This window comes from Emydura macquarii, unplaced genomic scaffold, assembly GCF_026122565.2.
Source record: "Emydura macquarii macquarii isolate MOO-44397 ecotype Brisbane River unplaced genomic scaffold, CSIRO-AGI_Emac_v2 contig_2768, whole genome shotgun sequence".
In the NCBI taxonomy this organism is placed as follows: domain Eukaryota; kingdom Metazoa; phylum Chordata; order Testudines; family Chelidae; genus Emydura; species Emydura macquarii.
Window position 1 is genome coordinate 45,306,021 of NW_027132905.1, and position 22,805 is coordinate 45,328,825.

Genomic DNA, 22,805 nt, shown 5'->3' on the forward strand with positions numbered 1-22,805 from the left:
TCTGACCAGCTGTAGTGTTTAGTGCCCACCATATGCTCAGGCAGGAGGGTTTCAGTGATTTTAACTAAATCACTTGCTAAAATTATTGATTAAATTGGTAAGATTTTTCTTGTGTAGACAAGGCTGTCTGTATTGGACGTTCTCCTTTCTTTTCCCTTTTCTTGCCTGTATTTCATCTGGGGAATGCTGGAGTGCAAAACAGCTCATCTTGGACCACATGCTCTGGAAAGATGAGCCTAAGCACTGAACCTTTTTTGTGTGACTGCTCTGCAGCATAAAATAACCTCAGAAAAGCTGTGACTGTTCATCTAAGCAAAGGAGAGTGCTAGGTACAGGGCTGTCTGCAACCATGTCCCCTTTTGTGCACCCTCTCAGGAGTCAGGCTCCAGGCCTTTATTTATTCTGGGGCAGAATTCCGCAATTCTCCCACAACTGGACCAGGACCTGGTGTATCCCTCGTACTTCCCCAGCAGATCCGACTGGTTGCGTGCACCTGCTGTTCTTTCCTGTGGGAATCTGCGTCCAGCGGTATCCAGGGATCAGACAGCCTTCTTAAAACCCAAATATTATCTATTTTAACAGTAGGAACAAAGCGCTAGACAGAGAAAGATTTGAAAACAACTAACACATCTACCTTACCTAAAGTCTTACGATTGCTGGATAGCAACTGGGGCTGGCCTACCTTCTTCAGACACCTCAGCAGATGCCTGTGTGTCAGTCAGGTTCTCCCCCACAACTCCCCACTGACCGTTCCTTTTTAAACTGCTATACTCCTTTGGACATTCTGTTCCTCGGGCCTTTTCCTGGCCTGGCTTTATCTTTTAACAACCCCCACATGTTTGCAGAGAGGAGACTTGTCTGGAGCCATTTTTTCCCTTCCTTTGTTTTTTCTTACAGCCCCCTATTAAACTAAACCAATATATTTGTATAGAAAACATCCCAATAACCTGGTCAACATACAGCATTCATAAATTATTACAGAGCTACTCCAAATCCATCACCGTATACAGACCTCTTAACAACTGTCTGGGTGTATTTTAGTGCAGGAGGTAATTGACTCTTTCAGTGGAGTTTCATAGAAGATTAGGGTTGGAAGAGACCTCAGGAGGTCATCTAGTCCAACGCCCAACTCATCCTGAGTTCTTATGCATCAATGACTTATAACATTAGCACATTTTGCTATAATAATGATACAAATTAGTCATCCTCCCTACATCATTCTCACACCATTCTTACCCAGCAGCCATCTCCTCAGGCGCAAGGCATACCCTGAAGGCTGTCAGAGAGACAGAATTGTAGAAATGGAGGGCTGGAAGGGACCTCAAGAGGTTATCTAGTGCAATCCCCTGTGTTGAGGCAGCGCCAAGTATACCTCAGGGAAAAAATACAGCACCTGGGGTTCTCAGGTGGTCTCCCAGCCAAGTGCTAGCCAGGCCCAGAACAGTTTAGTTTCTGAGATCACAGGAGACTGGGTTCAGTCAATCCAGCATGGCCCTAGGCATAAACTTAAGTTATGCACAGAGGCGGGTGACGTGTCCAAGGTCACTCAGCTGGTCAGTGATGGAGGCAGGAACAGAACACTCAAGGTCTTGTGACTCTGCGTTCAGGGCCTAATCCCCTAGATCAGGCCTGTCTACATTTTTACTTTTCAATCACCCAAGTATAGCACCGCAGGGATTTGAATTCAGGCCCTCAAGGCAAGAGCCTTACCACTAGGCCATCCAGCTGCTTAGGTGTGGTCAGGAGTGAGTTCCAAAAGCCAGAGCACTAACATAGACCCCTCTGCCAGCTGTCCCTTTATCCTCTATGCTGATGGGACTTCAGCTTCATTTGTTAGGCATTCTTGTATTAACACATTCCCCTTTAACAGACAAGGAAACTGAGGCACAGAGAGGTTGAGGTTGGGATTTTCAAAGGAGCTTGAGGAAGTGAAGTGCCCCCCAGTTTCTATTCCTCCCTTTGAAAATCTCCCCCTAAATGAGCTGTTCCACTCACACAAGAACTCAATGGCCTAACAAAGACTAGAACTCTGGTCTCCCCTGCCCGATCCTGTGCATTGAGTGTCTACAGCACTGCTAGGCTAGCCAGCCTGAGCCATCATTCCCCATGCTCTCAGGCTGCTCTGGTAATGCATGTGCAGCTGGTATTGCCTCCTTCCCTGTTACACAGCACCATGTAAGGAAAGGATTTTGTCCTTTTCTCTTTTTACCCAATATTGCTCTGGAAAAAGACAATCCCACTAACCCCCAAAATTCTGCAGCTCATTGAGCTTATTTCACCATCCCTTCTAAACACAGACCTGAGAGTGGGTTGTGGGAGAGGAGCAAAAGTTGTTTTTTCCTGTTGCCAGGTACCAAGGAAACAAAATAGGAAATGCAAGCTCAGGTTGTCAACAGTTATGAACTTGCTGAGTGTTTAATGCATGTACTGCCTGCACTTTACTGCTGCACCTGTAAGATGCTGCTTCTTTTTCAGTAGTTGGGCAGAGCTGAACTTTAAACCTCTGTAACATTGCAGAAGTCACCTCCAGTAGCGATGGGTTGGAGAGGCAGCTTCCAGGTGTCCTAGGTCAGTGGTTCTCAACCTTTCCAAACTACTTGTACCCATTTCAGGTGTCTGATTTGTCTTGCGTACCCCAAGTTTCACCTCACTTAAAAACTATTTGCTTACAAAATCAGACATAAAAATACAGGTGTGTCACAGCACTCTGTTACTGAAAAATTGCTTACTTTCTTATTTTTATCATATAATTATAAAACAAATCAATTGGAATATAAATATTATACTTAAATTTCAGTGTGTAGTGTATAGAGCAGTATAAACAAGTCATGGTCTGTATGAAATTTTAGTTTGTACTGAATTCGCTAGTGCTTTTTGTGTAGCCTGTTGTAAAAGTAGGCAAATATCTAGATGAGTTGAAGTACCGGTTGGAAGACCTCTGTGTACCCCTGGTTGAGAACCATTATCCTAAGTGAAAGAGAACATCTAATCACTTAGTCTTGGAATGTGATTTTTGTTTAAAGCATATGTATAGAAGAAACAGGAGTTGCCACCTACTATACTTGTCCAGGCTAATGAGGACACAGAGGAAATAGTTGAATGAAATTGACTCTTAGAACACTACAACTGTTCAGACAAGTGATGGCTTAGCAGGATATGTGAAGGTGTACATGTGAGGGTAGTTATACTGTGTCATTCATTTTATTTAAAGTGGGAAAAAAGTTTAGTTGAAGGTATTTTCCTCAAACTTCAGTCACTTGCTCTGGGACCAGGCATGGATATTTTCAGATGAAAAGGTAAGTTAAAGAATTATCAGGGACAGTCTACTCTCAAAGTTGAACCGAAATAATAACGTTGGTTGTAATTCACAACTTTTAATATCTCTCTGCAAATATATGTGTAGACACTTGTTTTCCAGAATAAAAGTGTGCTGCTCTGATTTTATTTGTCAGCATTCTGAAATGAGTGCCCAGAGAGAGAGGTGCACCAAAATAACAAAAAGAATGAATTTAAAACCCTTTTAGTTATGCTGGCGCAACATTGTGTGTAGATCAAGCCCTTATGTGGTGAAAATGAGGATTATACCACAGAAGTTGGTATGTGAATGTGATCGATAAGTTTGCTATCAGTGAGTGCTGTATTATAAAAATATTTATTTATTATTTACTGTTTAAGTTCCAACAATGCGTTCAGTGGTATACAAGAGACAAACATGAACATAGCTCCTGCCTCAAGCAATTTACATTCTAAGGCACACTCTACACACAGAAATTGCACCAATGTCACTAAAACCGATTTAGCGATTGGCACAACTGTCCTATATGGGTGGATAACTTTTGATTTAGCTTAAGCATATGCTTTAAGTGAAGTCCCACTGATTTCAATGGGACTCCTCCTGGGCTTAAATTTAAGCATATGCATAAGTGCTTTCCTAAATCGGGGCCTAAAAAACAGACAGACAGACAACATGACTCATGGGACAGCTCAGAGGAGAAAGAGAATTAGAAGTTTTAAAAATTGTTAAATTACTTTTTGTGGGCATTATGTAAGAAACAAGTTATAAGGAGTGATTTGAATGGAGAGAGGATGGTGGGCTTGGCAAACTGGGTTTGGGAGGGCAATCCCTAGGTAAGGGGCATATATATTATGTTATCCACACAGAAAGAAGTGCAGTCTGTGAACATATTAGTCTGCAAAGGGTGACATGATACATTATTCTCAGAAATTTGCCTTATTTATAGCACTGAGTTCTAACATTGCAAAGAGAAGGAAACTTCTTTGTAAACTATTGATATTAAAAATTCCACTTGGCCCAAAAGGATATGGTTAGGTACATGTGTAGGGATGGCTTTTGAAATATTTTAGATACAATGCTTCTATTTAACAGGCATCTCCTGTATGGTTTAGTTTGATAGTTTGTATGGTTTCCACATCTGTTGTGTGTGGGAGAAAGAGACTCTCTTTCACACACACATTTTGTAGGTAGCACTTTATAATCTGCTTCTAATATAGGGAATGGCTCTGTATTATTGTGGGCATGGACTTGATGTCCTGTGTGTTGGGGTGTGTGGCCATTCGGGGTCAAAGGAAAGAACCCAGTCAGCCAAAAGTCCTATGCCCTGAGCTTGCCACCCCATCGCCATTGTAATTAACTACAGGAATATATTCAGGCCCTGTACGTGTTAAGAAGCAGTTCATTTTGTTGACAGGTCTCCCTTGTTACCTTGTCTAATAACGCAGCAGGCTATCACCTGCTAATCTGGTGCTGAGCAAGGGTTCACAGGCTCAAACCAGAAAGCCTTCAAGGCTCTTTTCAAGAGCTTGGGGGAAGTTATAATTAAATTTGGAGTTAATTGTTGATTACAGCAGTCATATGAAGATAGGCGCATGAGGCTAGTGACCCTGACTAAAACAGCTCTGTGGTTTTATTCTTGGTTTGTTCCATTCAACAAACAGCTTAGAACCTCAGATCAGGAATGTGGAGAATATTTATTTCAGATTATAACATTGTAACCAGTCCCTGTTGTTACAGGGGAGGAATCTGAGCCTACGGTACCTAGAAAGGGATCCTTCACCCCTAATTTTGGATTGTGGGCACCTGATTTTAGAGCCTGTTAGTTTTCAATGTTTCTTTAACCCTTGCTACATTGTCCCTTCTCTTTAATTTTTTTCTTGCAAATAAATATTTACCAGGATGTCAGAAAAGCTGTTCCTAAATATAGCAACTATTTTGTTTAGACTAAACCAAAAAAAAGGGGGGGGGGGCGAGGTGAAGAGGGAATAAAGGTACTTAGATTGGGTGAGAGGAAAAAAATATTGTCTTGTTATTTCTACCAGTCCGAACTAATCATGTCATTACTGGGGTGGGGCAAAAGAGCTGTGTAAATCATATTAAGCACTTAAATACCGATAGGAGCAATTTTAATTTCCAAAGCACTTTACAAACATTACTGACCTTCCTCTTAAAACTGCTGTGAGATGGTTACGTACTGTCATACCCACTGCACAAATGGGGAAACTGCAATAACGAGTTTGTGAATTGTCCAAAGTCACAGAAGGGGTCAGGAAGAGAGCTGGTGAAAGCTCTTTGAGACAAGGAATGTCATTCACTATATGTTTGTGCCGAGCACAAAGTGCCCCGACCTGGTTAAAGCCATTGGGCACTACTGCATTATAAAGAACATAGAGTAATAAATCTAAGTAGTGATCATATTTGTGAGTTCCGTGCTTCCACTCTGGCTTAAACTATGCCGGTCATTTTTTAACAATATCGTTGCAGTTTTTATTTTTGTAAACAAACTTGTATTATTGGACCTAAGTTTTCGTACAAAATCTCACCGTTTTCTGCTACCAAAGATGGTTCCCTTTCCTCCCAACACAGCCCCCTGGGACAAAAGTTGCAGTTTTCCCAGCTGCTTTGTAAACATGTGCCTCTTCATTAATTTGTCTCAGGTGGAAATTCCCCTGGTTCACCAATGGAAATTTCAGCCTTTTAATAGCTAAAAATAACAATTTTCTTGTTGCCCAAAGACTTTCATTTAAAAAAAAAATGTCTTTTCACATAACTATCTCTTCTCCCTCAGCCCTTTGGCATCAGTGACTCATGCAATGGCCTTTGCTGCTTGTTTCTGATTATAAGCGGTTTTTCAGGTGGCGGTAAAACTTCTCGTAACCTTTGTCACTATCATCTGTCCATTCATGTGCAACTGTGTGTAGTTTCTGGTTTGGTTTGGTTTGTTTGTTACAGAGTGGGTGTGGTTCTTTGCTTCAAATATTCATCATAAAACACTTTGAACTTTAAATAAAAATTAATAATCCAAAGCAAGCAACCTTCCCCTGGCCCTGTAAGCCCCAATCCTGCAAACTGTCCTATGTAGAAGGAAACCTGCACTGGCATGGCTTTAATAGGGCTCTGTGCATAACAAGGTCCACCCACACAAAGCAGCTTGCAAGATCTGAACCTTAATGGAAACAGTTAATAAGGACCCCCAAAATTCCAGAGCTAGGAGGTCCAAGGGCAATTTAAGCATTGAAACACAAGCCAAACTCTCTCTAAAGCCCCAGCTTTAAATTTGGGGACCCACTCTCTCATTCCTTGTGTACCCAAGACTCCCTTGACTTCAATTGAATACATGATGATTGGATCCCTTCTGATATCAGACAAGGGTCGTATAATCCTCCAACAGTCATTTTAAGAATAAATACCTTGGTTTGTTTCAACAGGCAGTTGCAGCTCATGATGGAAATTTGTGGTTTTACGGGTCACTTACATTCTGCAAAAAATACTCCCCAAGAAATTTGGATTGCAAACAAATGAAAGGAAAGTTGTGGCATCTGTTAATGCTCGTTAACTTCTATTTAGTACTTGCATCTCAAAAGAAAGGTGAGTGTGTGAAAAGCATTCCTGACTTTCATATATTTGGGGCGGGATGGGGCGGGGAGGGGATTGGTACAATTTTTAAAGGGATAAAGAAATTAACAATATTTTGTGTTTGTTTACTAATGCTTTCATTACTATAGTGCTACACTTTGAGGATCTCAGATTACTGTATAGACATTGATTTACAAAAAACCCTGTGAGATTTGGAAGTAATTTCATTCCTATTTTGCATATGGGGAAACTGAGGCACAAGCAGGCAAAATGATTTGCCCAGGTCACAGTGTGTCCATGTCAGTACTGGGATTAGAACCCATGAGTTCATAACTCCCAGTCCCCTCCTTTTAAAAAAAAATGTGGTTTATTTTGTAAACTGTTTTGCCGCTTGTTTTAGAAGTGAATAACTGACACTTATCCTTGACACTGTTGGTGTCTCAATATATCAACAGAACTGGGTCAGTGGCTTTTCCGCACCCCCCCCCCCCTTTTTTTTTTTTTTTAAACACGTGGCTAATAAATTCCACTTTGTGCTCTGGAGCGTTGCACTGTGTGAAAAATCAATGCAGAATTCAGTTTATTTTTTCCTTTAACGATATACTTTGACACACTCACTCTGAAACCCTGCTGAAGAAACCAGCTCTAAGTTTCATTCAAAGAGGTATCACATGAGGCCTGATGGTTCCTTTCTCAGTTTACTAATCCAACAAGTCTGGGGCGTTTAAAAAAGAAACTTTAGAAGCCCTGTGCTATCACTAGTGATCAATAAGATAGGAATCTTGACTGTCCTGTTGCAGCTAATTCAGGTCAGTTCTCACTATTTATTTTTCTTTTGGTTATGTTGCTGGGGTAAGTTGTGCAGTCTCTTTAAATCCACAATGTCCACCATCTAGGTGTATAGCCACACAAATTGAACAGTGGGAATAAACACTAAAATGTGCCATTCTGTGCTTGAGACAGATAAGGTATTTTTCTTGACTTCCCCTTCCTTCTTCCGCCATTTCTAAAACCAGTTTATTTCAGCATGTGTTTCAAAACAGGGATGCCTCTTAGATGAGGCGTCGTCTACCCAAGGTCATTGGAAGCTCATGCTGTCTCCTTCCCAATATGTGTGCTGGTGGTGTATGCTGTATGCCTTCCAGTGGATATAGGTTTTGTTCTATTACAGCCAGCATCCTGTGTTGACCAGCTGCTGCTGTTCTCGAGTTTTCCCCCAAACTTCTTCATTCACTTCCTACAGAGATCAGGGAAGATTCCTTTCCTTTATTTCCCTTTTGATGTGTGTCTGGTGAATGAACAAAAAAGTCCATCAAGGCCTTGTCATCTTATAGTCTTCTCTGGAGCTCCTGGCATCCTCCCCCTGGGTAAAATTATAAACTAGCACAGAAGCTAGTGAGACCACCAACTGATCCCAAGTCTGGTCTGTGCAATAACCACCAATTTAAAAAAATTTTTTTTTGTCATGATGGCCTCCAATACATCTCCATCTTGGGAAGGTCACCCAAGAGTAAACACAGAGGAACGTAAAGAACTGAATACCAGCTTCTGTGTACATGCTTCCTAGATGAGCAAACAGCAGTGATGGTGCTCTGACTCCGCTGCAGAGAAGAACAGAGCAATGTAGCTAAGAATGGAATCCAGAATAAAATACTGAATGCCGGTTCTTACCATCCTCCCAGCTGCAGAATAGTTATCAGCCCTCAAGTAAAGGTGGCAGTTGTGCTTATGACCTTTACGTCCTTATTCCTGTCATTCCTCATGGTCCCCTGACTGTTCTCTGACTGCAGTAAGTGTGAGATGCACCTTTTGGTATCACCTTTTGTTCCTTGGTCCATCCACAGAGGCCAGAAGTTCATTTCCCTTTGAGAATGTACCACAGTGAATTCTCATCAATGGCTATTAGCCAAGATAGGTAGGAATTGCTGTTTGCCAGAAGCTGGGAATGGCTGATGGGATGGATCACTTGATGATTACCTGTTCTATTCATTCCCTCTGAAGCACCTGGCATTGGCCACTGTTGGAAGACAGGATACTGGGTTAGACTGACCATTGGTCTGACCCAGTATGGCAATTCTCATGTTCTCTTCCTTTTCCCTTGCACCTCCCCCCATTGCTTTAACTGGAATTAAGATTTTTCAGCAAGAAGAGAGAATCCTTTAAAATACAATTAATTGGAAGCCTTGTACTGCAGATTAGCACCCAGCTTCCATGCTTCCCAAAGCAGATCTCTTCTTTCCTTCTGTTCACATCACTTAACCCTGGTATCCTTTACAGTGAGCTTCTCCTCTCCTCCTATCTTCACTCTTTCAGGTGGTAACTGGCATTACCCTAAGGACTACAGATCTTCCTTCTCCTTGCTCTCAAATTCCTCTCTTAAGTGATCATTAGTCTACAGCTTTTAAATTCCTTCCAGTAATGCATTCCAGCTCATTCCATTGCCTCCTCAATGCACCACCCTAATTATTCACCTCCCTGAATCTATTAGTTGCGTGTTTTGGTTCAGTTTTGTTTAATTTCACCACTACTCCTCAGTACAAGGGATTTATACCACTGTAAAACAAAACAGGAACCATAACTCTGTGGTTGGGGCATCAGATTGGGTTCTATTTCTTACTTTTCCGCTGTCTGTCTCTATGATTTTGTGCAAGTCATTTCTTTGTGCCTTAATTTCCCCCTCTATTTAAAAAAAGGGTGTGTAGGAGAAGGTTACAATGCTTATTCACTTTTTAAAGTACTTTGAGAGCTGTGAAGGAAAAGTGTTAGGTATTTTTAGTCATACAATACAAAATTATCACATGCAGCAAAATGTATATATTTCTTTATCAAGTATTTTGCCAGATTAAGTTGGATCTATCACAGTGCTGATGCTAGACAAAGGGCAGAATTTAGTCTCTTTGGGATTTGTGGGTTTTTTTTTTTTAAATTACTTGCATATTGGTGTAATGCTGATTGTGGACACCCTCACCCGTGAAAGGGTTAACTTGTAAAGCCTGCAGCTTTTGGTAGTTGGTTGGTAAGTGTTTTGCTTTTGGGGATATAATCAGCCAATGAGCTGTTTGTTCTGATGATGCCTCCGATTTGTTATGTGTGCTGTCACTAATGTCTAACCAGGCTGTTGATGCTGTGTATATACATTATAATAATGGGTTTTAAATTAAAATTTTGGAGCCAGATCTGAACTTCCCCAACGTTCAGGAGAGTTTGGATATGGGTTCTGGTTCAGTCCCAGTAATAATTTTTTCTTGTACCATTAGATTTAGTCTGGTTTGGGAGGTGAGGGTGGGTTGGAGGTGGGATTAAATTAGCTCCACCTCCTTACTTCTCTCTGCAGGGACTGTTTGAAAAAGTTTGAATATGAAGCTGCCTGTAAAATCCTCATTGGACTGCTCTGTTCTGGCACTTTAGTTGCTTAGAGGTGGAGAATAGGGAAGCCTTAAATGTGAGAATGTATGTTCATAGCAGGCTGAGAATGAAAACTGCTAACTATTACTCCCCCCTAACATCTGTTATCGAAGAACAAAGTAAAGTCCTGACCCAGGAGAGAGCCTGGGCTGCTCCAAATGAATAATGGATGCAAAAGGCAACAGTGTGGCACTAGACTCCATTGCAGAGATTGTCATCAAGGTGGGAAAATAGAGCCTGGAATAACAGTCATCATAGCTTAAAGTATCAGTACTGGGGCACTATCCATTGACTGGCTGAAAGCTCCTTTGAAGAAGGATCTTATCTTTTGTGTGTTTGTACTCTGAGAGGTGAGCTCTGACACTGGCAAGGCAGTGGTGTGTCTTGCCTCTATGACTTCCAGATTGCATTATTGTAATATATTTTAAGGTCAGAAGGGACCATCATGAATATCTAGTCTGACCTCCTGCTCACGCTACACAAGCCCTGATCCTGCTACGAATCCACTGGCAAAACCACTCTTTGACTTCAATAGTAATAAATGATTATTTGTTTTTTACCCAGCTCTTCTATAATGCTTAAATTAGAGCAGGATCCAGCTACCCTAGCAGACTCATTAGAAATTATAGCTGATGCAGGATATGGTTGCCTGTTTAATGATGTTAACCACATGGAAAAAATAGTAGCAATTCTCCTAAGAATGTTTTGGCTTCCTCTTAGCTTTGTGGTGCAATTAAATGTGGCCTTTTTTATTTTTAATCCTGCTATTGGAGCTTTGGCACTGGCAGTTGTAGGTACGGGTTATCAATAAAGCTATATGTGATAGTATTGTAAAGCTCTATAGTGGTTGGGCTCTGGGAGCCTGTATGTCTTTTCTCTCCCCATGTCCCACCATAGCACTTAAGAGCTTTCTTGCTTGCTAACAGTCCCTGGAACTGGGTTTTAATAACGTTCTTCAGCTGCCCTCTACCTGCCTCGTCTAACCATTAAACATTGGATGAGTTTGTTGTAGGCTTCACAGAAGAAATTGGTCTTGAAAAGGGATTTGAAGGAGGGCAGGTTAGTAGCTGTATGGATCAGTTAACAGAACATGGTCTGTGCATAAAGGGTGTTGCAGGAAAAGCAGACAAGCAGGTGGTTATGACTGGCGTTGTTTGGAACAGAAAGGGTAGGGGGCAATGTAAAAAGAAACTCATGAGTATGGGTATGAGTATGAGTATGGAGGGCCAGAGCTATAAAAGGCCTTGAAGGTTAAAACAAGAGTCTTGAACTACATTTGGTGTAAGAGGAGGACGAATTCAAAGAGGAGGGTGTAGTACAAATAGTCATACCCACACATAGTCACAAGATCAGTGTCTTCTGCCTTGAAAATATTCCTCTCGATTTGACTTTGGTAGTTGTGCAGCAGCAGTCCATGATCCTACCGTAATACTTTGTTTTATTTTCTGTGTGTTGAGGCCGCTGAGCTCTGGTCTCTGTTTACACCAGAAGGACTCAGGCTAAGGACTCTTTCAATATGGGCCAACAATGGCATGAGTTGGAGGGTTTTCATTAATCCTTTGTTCCTGGCCTACCCCAGTAACTTCTTCTATCATAAAACCCAGTCAGGCAAACAAATTGTGTCTTTAATGTTACTCACAAAAAAAGGTGGGTCTTTGGGTTTTGCTTTTAACGTCCTCACTTGTGGATATGTGTATATAAAATACATTTTGTTTCCAGTTTAGAAACTACCACACTTCTTTCACACCTGTTCAGTCTCCAGATTAATCAGTTAAACACAGGTGTAGGCTTGAACAGTAGTTGCAACTATGTATGATTGTTTGTTTTCAGGGATTTCTAATAAACAGAAACACAGTAGCTAGATGGACTTGGCTTAGACTATGTGTATGTACAAAGTAACTACATGATCCTTTCACATCACATTCCCTTCCTGCTGATTTGTTACCCTCACTTACTATGTCATCTTTGTAAAACTTAGCTTGTAAATTCTCTGGGGGCAACAGACCATGTCTTCTATACCTTTTCTGAAACCCTAAGTATTCTTTTGGTCTCTATAAAAGAATTAACTCTTGAGCTGCTGGAGAAATACAGAATATAGAGCAAACCAAATACTTACCACTGCTTTCTCTTGCTGGCCTGGAGTTCTCAGGTCCTTAACCTTGTGGGACCATAACTGTTCTTTGGGTTTTTTTCTCCTTCATCTCCCCTGTCTCTTACAGCCCAGTTTTCTTTGTCCAGTTTCATATAGGCCCTACTGACAAGTGTTTTGTTGTTACCATGTACTGTTGTAACCCCATGTTATCACATGTGCAGCAGTACATGGCAACATGCAAAGATAATGAATGGAAAAGCTGTTACAAAAAAGCAGAAGAGAAACCAGAATTCCTGTAAACAGTCTGTTAAAAATATCTCAACATATGTCCAGGCCTATGGTTTAAAACAGAGGCTCAGAATTTAAAAAGGTCAGAATAAAATGTGATATCTGGATTTAAACAACATTAAAAACAAGATGTTCTATCTAACTATGATCAATAGTAACATTTTGTACTCATGTTAAGGTTTCAGTATTGCCAACCCCATATGTTAAAAAATGATATTTAAAAAAAATAATTTGGGGATTCTTGCTTGGTTGCAAACCTCCAGGAGTGTGGGTCTTTAAGAAAAACATCGAATATGTGATTCATGGTAAAATCACAAGAGTTGGGAGCAGTGAGTTTGGGATAATACACTAAAATGTATAACAAAATTATTCTCCTTTTACTCTGATCAACTATCGTAAAATAAATAGAAACAAACAATAAAAAGAGTAGGAGAAAAAGGTAGGTCATTTAGGAGCTAAGCAAGGAAACAGGAATCAGGAAATCGGGGTTTTATTGCTGGCTATTTATTACTTAACACCCAACCTGTTAAACAAATGTTTTGATGTGGTAAGAGGGAGAAATTTTCAAGTACACACATGGCATTTAGGTTACTAACTGACTGAAAATTAATGGAGTTTACCGTCTAATTGACATGAAACACAGTGCACTTGAAAAGGAAAGACTGTGTCCTTGAAAATCTCTCCCTAAAGCCACTATCTGTTTGTGCCTCAGTTTCTCCATCTGTAAAATGGAGATAATGACAACCTCAGAGCGAGTTCTGGGGCTTGATTCATTCAAGTTATGCTTGAACAGAAGGCACTGCCTAAATGCAAAGGGCTGTTATCAAACAGTAGCTACAGTACGTATCTATCATAAAGCTCTCAAGTGTATCTCATTTTTGATGGATGGCACTCATTTTAGTCCCAAAGTTACCTGCTTTCCACACAGATTTAGTGTCCCCTCCAATTTACTGTTGAAAATTACTTGCAATAAGAAAAATAAATCATATAAATGAGATTATAGAAAGCGGTTTTCAGTAAAGGAATGAATTCTCCCATTAATTTGTTTCCTGTGTGAATAATTTTGTGTGTGTGTGAGAGAGAGAGATTCTGGATGTTTATGCTACATTGTGTCTCACATGTGGGCCTTGGAAGGCTGAGATCTACAGTCCAGTCATTGCCCTCACTTTCTAGCACAGATTTGCAAACTTTCATGGTACAAAACCTCCTCCTTTAACCGTCATGATGACGATGATGGAAAAAATTGATGATGTTTTACTTGCCCTTCAGAATAATTTCTCTGGCTCCCTTCTGTTGTTTGTCACACTTGCTTTGTTGCATTTTACTTGCAATTAGGCTGCAAGCTAACTGAAAGGCAGGGGCCAGTCCCCACTCTGTTTGCACCTCGCAGAGCAGGGCCCCAATCCCGCTGTAGGTTGCAATGGTGATAAATATAGGCTGATAGAGTTTGACAAGGCGACCGAGGCAGCAATAGGGTGAGCCCCAGGCTGACGGTGCGGAAGATGAGTCCTGGTCCGGGAACTCTGTTTGCCGGGGGGATTCCTTGCTAGGCCAGAGTGGCCTGGAGCGTGATGCTAGGTCTGGTGGCGGGGGGTTTGCATTGGGTTTGTCCGGGCTGGCTCACGGCTCGTGTTGCAGTTGCTGGGTCCGGGCCCTGGCCACCCTTCCCCATCGGCCAGCTGGGGGGGCTTTGCCGGGGAGCACGTGCTGGCTGGGGCTGGGCACTTTACAGACAGTCCCTCCTTCTGCCCTGTCCCTGGGAGGAGCCGCGAGCTGGGGGCCCAGCCCCCCCCCTGCTCTTCCCTCCCCGGACAGGGGCAGCGCGCGGCTGCTGCCGCGCCGGCTGCGAACGAGCAAGCGCAGCCTCAGGGACCTGGTTCCTGCCGGGCGGGGAGAGCGGGCGCCCGGCCAGGAATGGACGCTGGAGCCGGGCGAGTCAGGTTAGTGGGGGAGGGAGCTCCCCGGTGGGGGGGCGCAGCCAGACCCGCTGCAACCTGGGCGACGCCCCGCTCTTCCATGCACCCCATCCAGCGAGGAAGGGCTCCCCAGCCTGACCGGGGTTCCTTTCTGCAACGCCCCAGCCCTGCCCACCGCTGTCCTCCCCACCCCAGGCTCCTTGGGGCGGCGGTGGGACCTTGCCTGACCGCTGTGCTTGGCGCTCTCCATCCTGGCGCTTACAGCCCCCGGGCCCTCTGCCCCTTTAGCCCTAATCCAGAGCACGGGGCCGACAGTGGCTCCTCCTGGGAGGCTCCCTCCAAGCTGTATTTAGAAGCTGTGCACTAATGAATTCCTGCTCCTTGGGACGCGTTTTTGGCGACTTAATGTCGGACGGATGTGCCTTTTCCTTGGACCCAGGGGAATATTTTATTTTCATTGAGTGCGGACTCGCAGTGGTTGAGATTTACCTGGGTCGTCACTGCATAGTCGTCCGTACTCCATCAAGAATTCAGTAGCAGTGCCTAGAGAAAGTGCAAGCCTGCTAAATGTTAGTGGTTTAGGATGCCATTTCTAGACCCAGCTTGAAAAATGAACGAGAAGACATGGGGTTAAAATCAGACACTGATTTAAAATAAGCTTCCCTCCGTCTATTAGGAGTAGCCATTTAATATTTTTGCCTTGTGATTTTTTTATATCCCAACATGTTCGTTATGATTTCTCACAGCTAATATATAGCAACATGGTGCTCAGTTTCTAGGATGTGACATAACATTCTCCGATAAGATCCTCCTACTTCCTTTGAGTGTTTTATAGTCTGTCTCATGAACTCAATTGTTTTTGTGTTCTGATATTAGTATGTGATATTAAGAAATGAGGTGAGTTTGTTTCCAAAGCATCATAAGCGATCGGGAGGTGTTTTTGTTACAAGAGGAAAAACAAGCTTGAAGCAGTGTGTCGTTTTGTGTATGACAACTTTGACGATGGTTGCTTCAGACTGGTGATGTTTGGATTTAAGTTAGTGTTTTTACTATAGTATTTGTTGAAACAGTTGGGAAATATTTGCCCCTAAAAGAGTCATCCTATTTAGATAAGTTAAACTGTTTAACCCACAAGAACATTTGCTAAACAGTCTGCATTACAATTTGCTTATCATACTCTTCAGAAACAAAAACAAAAAAAGAAAAAATGCTTTTTTTTTTTTTTTTTTTTTATAACAAGACTTCTGGAGAGCAGATCATTATAAGATTATATTTTTGAAGAGGTGTGTGGAGGAAGAAAGGCCTCATTGAAGAGAAAGGGCCAGTAGGACCAGACATGTTTCACTTTCCAGTGTTGAGTTTTCTGGATCCATTTCATTTATGTCCCATCAGCTTCTTTCTGTTCCCTCTTCTAGACCATTTACATCTCTTTTCTGTTCATAAATTTATACAATCAGAGAGGAAGGTCCACTGGGTCCTTTCATACCCATTCTCTCTCCCTACCCATACCTTCCGCCCATTCAAGATTGATCCCTGTTATACACTTACTAATATTTTGTCCAATCTAATTTTAAATTCCCAGATGAAAACCTTCATTAAAGTGTGTTTCAGTGGAGTCCAGTTATCACCCTCCCAAAATTTCACAGATTTTAAATCCAGAAAGGGTACATTGTAATTATCGAGTCAGACTGTAGAATTTCACTCGGTATTTCATGGCTTTAGATTTGGAGCATCCTTCAGTAAAATATCCTGTCTTGATTTAAAGAACTTCAAGTGATGGAGAATTGTTCTAATGGTTAATTACCCTTCCAATTTGAATTTGTCAGGTTTCAGTTTCCAGCCATAGAATCTTGATGTGATTTTGTATGCTAGATTAAAGAGCTTTCTAGTAGGAGGAATCTTCTTTATAAAAATTCCACAACTTCAGAAGAAACCTCAAAGATTAAGTCTGGAAGTAAATAGTTAAAAAGAGATGCAGACAGTTCCCTATTGCTGTAAAATCCTCATTATTATCCCCACTTGATTTACAGAACCCACCCAGCCTTAATCTTACCTTGCAATTAAATTACAAACTTTTTGGGGGCAGTGTCTTCCTATGTGTTTTGTATAGTACCTAGTATAGAAGGCCCTCAGTCTTGGTTGGGGCTTTAAGTTCTACTGCAATATGAATACCGTAAGCAACTATTTTGACTTTCAAAAATGATATCAGGTTACTAGGATATTATGAAATTCTGGTTTTCTAGTCTGGGGGCACATTTCCAGCATAGGAAATAAAACTCTTCTCTAAACTTCCCCCCAAAATTCTATCCTGGCATGAGATAGAGCATGAGAAATTTCAGGGGGATTAGTGTCTTTTGGGGGGAGGTTAATGGAGGTATTTAAAAATTGGATGTATAATGGGCTGCTAGCCTCAACCTTAGATTCTCAAGCGATGGGGTTTCTACCACTTGCTTTGGGAGACTATTCGACAAGCTGATAGATGTGACCTTGGCATCAGGCAGTTTTTCCTGATAATCAGCCCAATTATTCTCAGCTTCTTGCCAGTATTCCATATTATAGCTTTCTTTTTACATGTTAAATTCCTTTCTTTCCCTTTTGTTTACATCCTTTGTGTATTTGTAGATTGCTCCCTCCCTTAGTTGTTGCTTAGGCCTGGTCTACACTAGAGAGTTTTGTCGACAAAACAATCCTTGTGTACACACCGCAATGGCCCTTTTGTCGACAAAACTGCCCCTGTTTTGTTGACAAAATAAAACCACCTAGACGATAGGTGCTTTTTCCAGCAAAGTTTTTGTGAAAAAGCATGTGTGTAGACATTGCCCTTAGGTTATATCACTGAAAATAGCCTCCCGCTTATGCCAGCATGCCATCCTGAGTGCTGCTGTGGGAAGCAGGTTGAACTCCAGCCGTCCACCTCCTCCCATCTCCTGTCAGAGACCCAGGAAGTTTTCAAGTTAACTCACCGTGGAGCTCATGCCACACAGTGTAGCAAACGGCAATCTTGCATGCCTGCCCTAGGGGTGTAACTCCTGATGGGCCGTGCAGAGCCAGGGAGGAAGGTGAGGCCTGTGTCTGTGTTCCTGTCCCTCTCTCCACCCCCACCCCGCGGGTGTACCGAACTGTCTCTGCTGAAGGGGGTGCGGAAATGGAGGACACCAGCTATGAGCTATCTGTGTAGCAATTTCTGCATTGGGATTGGTTGTTTCCAGGTGCTGCTGTCTGAACTTAAAGAGACAGGTTGAGTGCAGACACACTCACTGTCCCCCAACACACGCTGTCTGTCTCTCACTGTGTGTGTGTGTGTGGTGCGCGCGCGTGCACACACACTCACTCTCCCCCCTCTTCCTGCTTCTCTGGGCTTCTTGTGTTTGTGTTCAGCAGTGTCAGCTTTGCTGACAGGGCAGTTTAAAAGCAGCTGTCCAACTAGTAGAAACCATGGGATTCAGAAACCTTTATCATGTGATGCTGTGCCTGTCCTGTGAGGCACTGCAAACCCTTCCCAAAGCACCCTGCCTGCAGTTGCACAGTGGGATAGCTACCCACAGTGCACTGCTCACTATGTCCACAAAAGAGCTGATAGTGTGAATGCCCTCCACTGACAGAAGGAGACAGTGAACACAAGCAACCGTGACTGTCAAATCTTTTGTCCATAAAACTTTTGTCCATAGTGTAGACAAGGCCTAAATGTATTTAACTCTTTTAACTTTTCCACATCTCAGTCCCTCCAAGCTTCCTAATCACACTTCCCATGTCACACTTCAGCTGTTTTACAGATCTTCCTTGTTTAGTATAGTCAAACCTCAATTTAATCTCTCATTCTTTGTGTGATTATAATTATATGCAGTAGGTTCCAATCCTTGGTAAGTTGCTAGGTGCTGAACTCCTGATGGTAGTGGTATATGGAGGATTCAGTACAAGTATGTGCTATATATATGACATAAAGTCTTGTTAATTTTTGGTGCCACCAGGGGATCCTCTTATTCTCCAGGCAAGTCTGTTTCTTTAGCAAGTCTGAAAGGGTCTGATGAAATATCTGCAATTTGATGCTTGCAAAATGTTTTCCATTAAAATCTCAATGTGGAGTTGCTTTAAGCACCCTAAACATTTCCTCTCCCATTTCCCTTCCCCCAATTTTGCACCCCTTTCTGTCCTCAGTTCAGCATGTTACAGTGACTTTCCTTCTGGCCAAGGAGGGCTTTGAGGCTCACTCCCACATCATGCACTGCTCTCACATTCCTGTTTTGCACCACAAGGGGGAAGGATCTTGTCCTATTAAGACTTTAACCAGTTCTTCCCTGTTCCTGAAGGTTTAACTATCAGGAGTCACTTATTTTTATGGCTGGCCAACTGTAGCCAGCCTTACCTTGTATCAAACAAGAGGTTCTCAAACAGGGGTTCTCAAACTTTTTTCCCCAGGACTCCCTTTGAAAATATTTCCGGCTGCGACGAACCCCCCCAAAAAAGTGACGACCTCCTCCCATGCCATGTCACCCTTACTTCTGCGCTGCTGGTGGTGGTGGTGCTGCCTTCAGAGCACCCAGCCAGCAGCCGTTGCTCTCCGGCCCCCCAGCTCTGAAGGGCTCTGGCTGTCAGCCAAGCATGGGGCTGACAGTCGCAGCCATGGCATGTGCAGGGGCTGACAGCTTGCAACCTTCCCCCCCCCAATAACCTCGTGACCCCTTGAGGGGTCCCGACCCCCAGTTTCAGAACCCCTGTACTAGAGCTGTCCTGCCAAAGCCCAGTTGTTAATGGCAGCAGACACTGCCTATTGTGTTCTTAGCCTTAGGGTTTGAATTGTGTGGTTTGGTGGGGTATGAGGAAGGTCTTTTTAAAACCGTACCTCCCTTGACTTGTGTGTATGTGTGTGTTTAGGGAGAGAGGGAGCCAAAAACAGAGAAAGTTGGGCCCTGCCTAGTATCATTAGAAATAGGAAAGAAGCCTCCACATTTCACCAGTGAGGTGCTTTATCAATGGTCTATGCAGGGATTGAAAGATTTATTTCAGAAACATCCTCTCTCTCTAATTAGATGATTTAAATCATCACCAAGTCTGCCAAACTCCAAGTTGAGCTTAGTTTAGCAGGAATAATAATATTTCTGTCGTGCCTTTCATCCAAGGATCTCAAAGTGCTTTACAAACATTTAAGACTTGCAACATCCCTGTGAGGTAGACTGTGGTATTTCTGTTTTATTCTGGGGAAATTGATATGCAGAGGAGTTAAATAACATGTCCATGGCCACATACTCAGTCTGTATCAGGACTGGGACTAGCATGTGGGAGTCCTGATTGCTTAAGCCCCTGTTTTAACCTCTGGACTACACTCTTTTCTACTACACATGCTTCCTCAAGTAACGCTGAGAACTCTGTCGCTTCACTGTGAACACATCTATTAGACTGCAATACACAAAATCTTTCCTCCTAGACCAGGCTTTTCGGTCCATCTGGACAGCTAATTTTCTTTTCTTCTGCTGTTCTCGTTAACTTCTCCAACCTATTCCCTCTGCCTCCTCTCTCAAACCCATCAATAGTGTGTCACTTCCAGGATGGTGTTTGGCTTTAGACTTCCTTTTCTAAATTATTTTTACCTGATCTCCACATGGCCCCCCTAATGCTCCACTTCCCCATCTTGCCCCTCACACATGCTTGTGGTTAGATCCAGATAACTGGTATTTCACAAATGCTTGTCTATTAGTTTAAATGATAGTGGATCAGTTTGATATTCTTCTTTCTGTTTATTCTGGAGCAGAAAGCCCTATACTAGAACAGCCAGTTATTGCCATGCATAAGAACTTCTTTTCTATCTCCCCTTGCTGACAGCCCCCTCCCCTATTAGCCATATACACAAACAAGGTTAGCTCCAGTCCAGATTACATTAGCAGAGCTCTGCTTCCCATTATTTTTCCCTATGAGCCTCTAATGGCTGTATGTGTTTGTGTGAGCAATGTAAAGTCCCTGGAGACAAGAGTTCCTGCATGGGAGAAAGAAGGATTAAACCAAAGGGAAGAAGAGAATGCTTTGGGCCTGACCTTGTGGTCCTTGCATAGATAAAATTACCCTTGGCTTCAGAGAAGGGTTTGATCTGCAGGACTGAGACATCATTCAACACAATATCAAATCCACTTCGTATGGCTTCTCTAATGAGGCTCCATGGTCACTACACTGATGTTCCTCATTGATATTTTGACATTAGGAGATACTGAGCAAGCAATGGATAGCTTGCTCTTCCGGTAGCAAGGGAGGGAACGTTGTCTAGTGTTCCGAACTAAGTACTGGTCATCTGGACTTCTGGTTGAGTTCTTGCTCTGCCACATTGGGCAAATTGAATTAGGCTTCTCTGTTTCAGTTTAATAGTTTGTTTGATAACCAACCTCTGGAGTAGGTGAGTAAAGGGGATTAACTGTCAAGTGCTCAGATTGTTATATCAGAGGCACCATAGAAACATTATAGCAAATAGGATTATATATAACGAAAAAGGACAACAAACACTAGTAGCGAAGGAATGCAGTGAATTATCTGGCAGAATATAAATGATTGATGTATAAACTACAGGTTAGATTAGACAGGCAGGAAAAGATGTGGAAATCCTTTCCTTGATTTTAGTTTAGGTAGAAGTGAGGTCAGAAGTCAGAACATAGTTGGCCAAATGGACGGAAATAGATTAGAAAATTTAAATGAGGGTGTGAGGAAATTAACATTTCTTTAGTTACTATTATTAATTTGTATTACCATAGTAGCTAGTTGCTCTAGTCATGGACCAGCACCCCATTGTGTTAGGTGCTGTATGAACACAACAAAAAGTCTCTACCCCAATGTGCTTACAATCGAAGTATAAGACGGAGGAGGGATAGAGATAGATGGGGGTATACAAGTGAACAGTGAAACAGTATTCATCATGATAGGCAATGGTCTCTACACAGCAACTGTCAGTGTCATTGTTGTCCAGTGTTTGGTAGGTATCCTGGAAAAGGAGAGGGTTGAGGCAGGATTTGAAGGTGGATAATTAGGTAGCATTGCAGATCTGTACTGGGAACACCTCCCAAGCATATGGGGCAGCATGGGAGAAAGCACAAAGGTGCTTGTTTGAAAATGTAACAAGTGGACAGTGGAGGCTGGCATCATGGGCTGATTGGCGGTGAGCACTGACCTCTCAGTAGCAAATGAGAGATGTTAGGTAGGGTGGGGATTGATTATGAAGGGCCTTATAAGCTGTTCATCTTCACTTTTATCTGATGCAATAGAGGAGGGGCAGCCAGTGGAAGGATTCAAACAGGGTGATATGGTCAAAGTGATGGCCTAGGCAGGGAAATGATCTTTGTGGCAGCACTCTGAACAGATATGAGCAGGGCAAGACTGCATTTGTCAAGGCCAGACAGAAGCAGAGGCGTGCGCAGGAATTTAAACTTGAATGTTTTTGGAGGGGCACATTAAACACACACACGAGAGGTTTGTGTGAGCTCCCCACCTAGTTTTCTTGGGATGCCTCTGCGGGGGCGACGCCCAGCAGCGAGGAGGCAGCGGCTCCCCCTGGCAGCAGCACTGTTCATGTCCCTGCATCCCCAGCTCCTCCCCACTCCATCCCTACAGCTGCTCCATTTCCTTTCCTGCCGCTGGAGTCCCAGCACTGCTGCTTGCTTTGCAGACTGCCTGCTGAGGTGAGGTGGAGGCGGAAGCAGAGGCAATGCATGGGACTTCAGCAGCCGGCTGCAGCTGTAGGGGTGGAAGGAGGAGGAGTGCAGCCAGCAACCAGTTACCCTGCTGCTTCCTCACTTCCTGGGCTGCAGGGACACTTGGAGATTTGGGGGGCGGGGGAGGATGCCCCCGCTTGCCCCCCCTTGTGCATGCTCCTGGAGTGAAGGGTGTTGCAGTAATAAAAACGTTAGATGATGAGAGCTTGGATGAGAGTTTTACCTGTGTGGATAGATGATAAACTAACATTGGTTAGATAATCGTGTAGTGTGTTTAATTTATAGGTCAGATCCCCTGTCCCTGTTCTGGCCACACTGTACTGAAGAGGGAGCCAAGATCCTTGAGAGAGAGTAGAATATGGTGGATGGTGACAGAAGTTAGAGCAGCCCTGTGGCAGTTCTAATTTATATTGAGGGTCAAACAAGCTCCTGGTTGTCCAAGGGATTGGGGGGGACACAAACATGGCTTTAGGCACAGCTGAATTAGACCCTAGGGTCTGGGCCTGTATATTTCACAAATAACTTTCTAGGAATTGTAAGGTATAAGC

At 42.9% G+C, this 22,805-nt stretch overlaps 1 protein-coding gene across 3 annotated transcripts in view; it reads left to right on the forward strand.

Moving 5' to 3' along the window:
- The window catches only part of PIK3CD (phosphatidylinositol-4,5-bisphosphate 3-kinase catalytic subunit delta), a 93,659-nt gene that overhangs the window by 23,890 nt on the left and 46,964 nt on the right, over positions 1–22,805 (forward strand). For 2 of the 3 annotated variants that reach the window (XM_067567352.1, XM_067567354.1), the window contains exon 1: positions 14,464–14,596. The exons of the other annotated variant lie outside the window; for it this stretch is intronic. The gene's annotated coding sequence lies outside the window, so the exon portion shown is untranslated. Of the gene's footprint in view, positions 1–14,463; positions 14,597–22,805 lie in introns of those variants that run through there. 3 annotated transcript variants of the gene reach the window in all.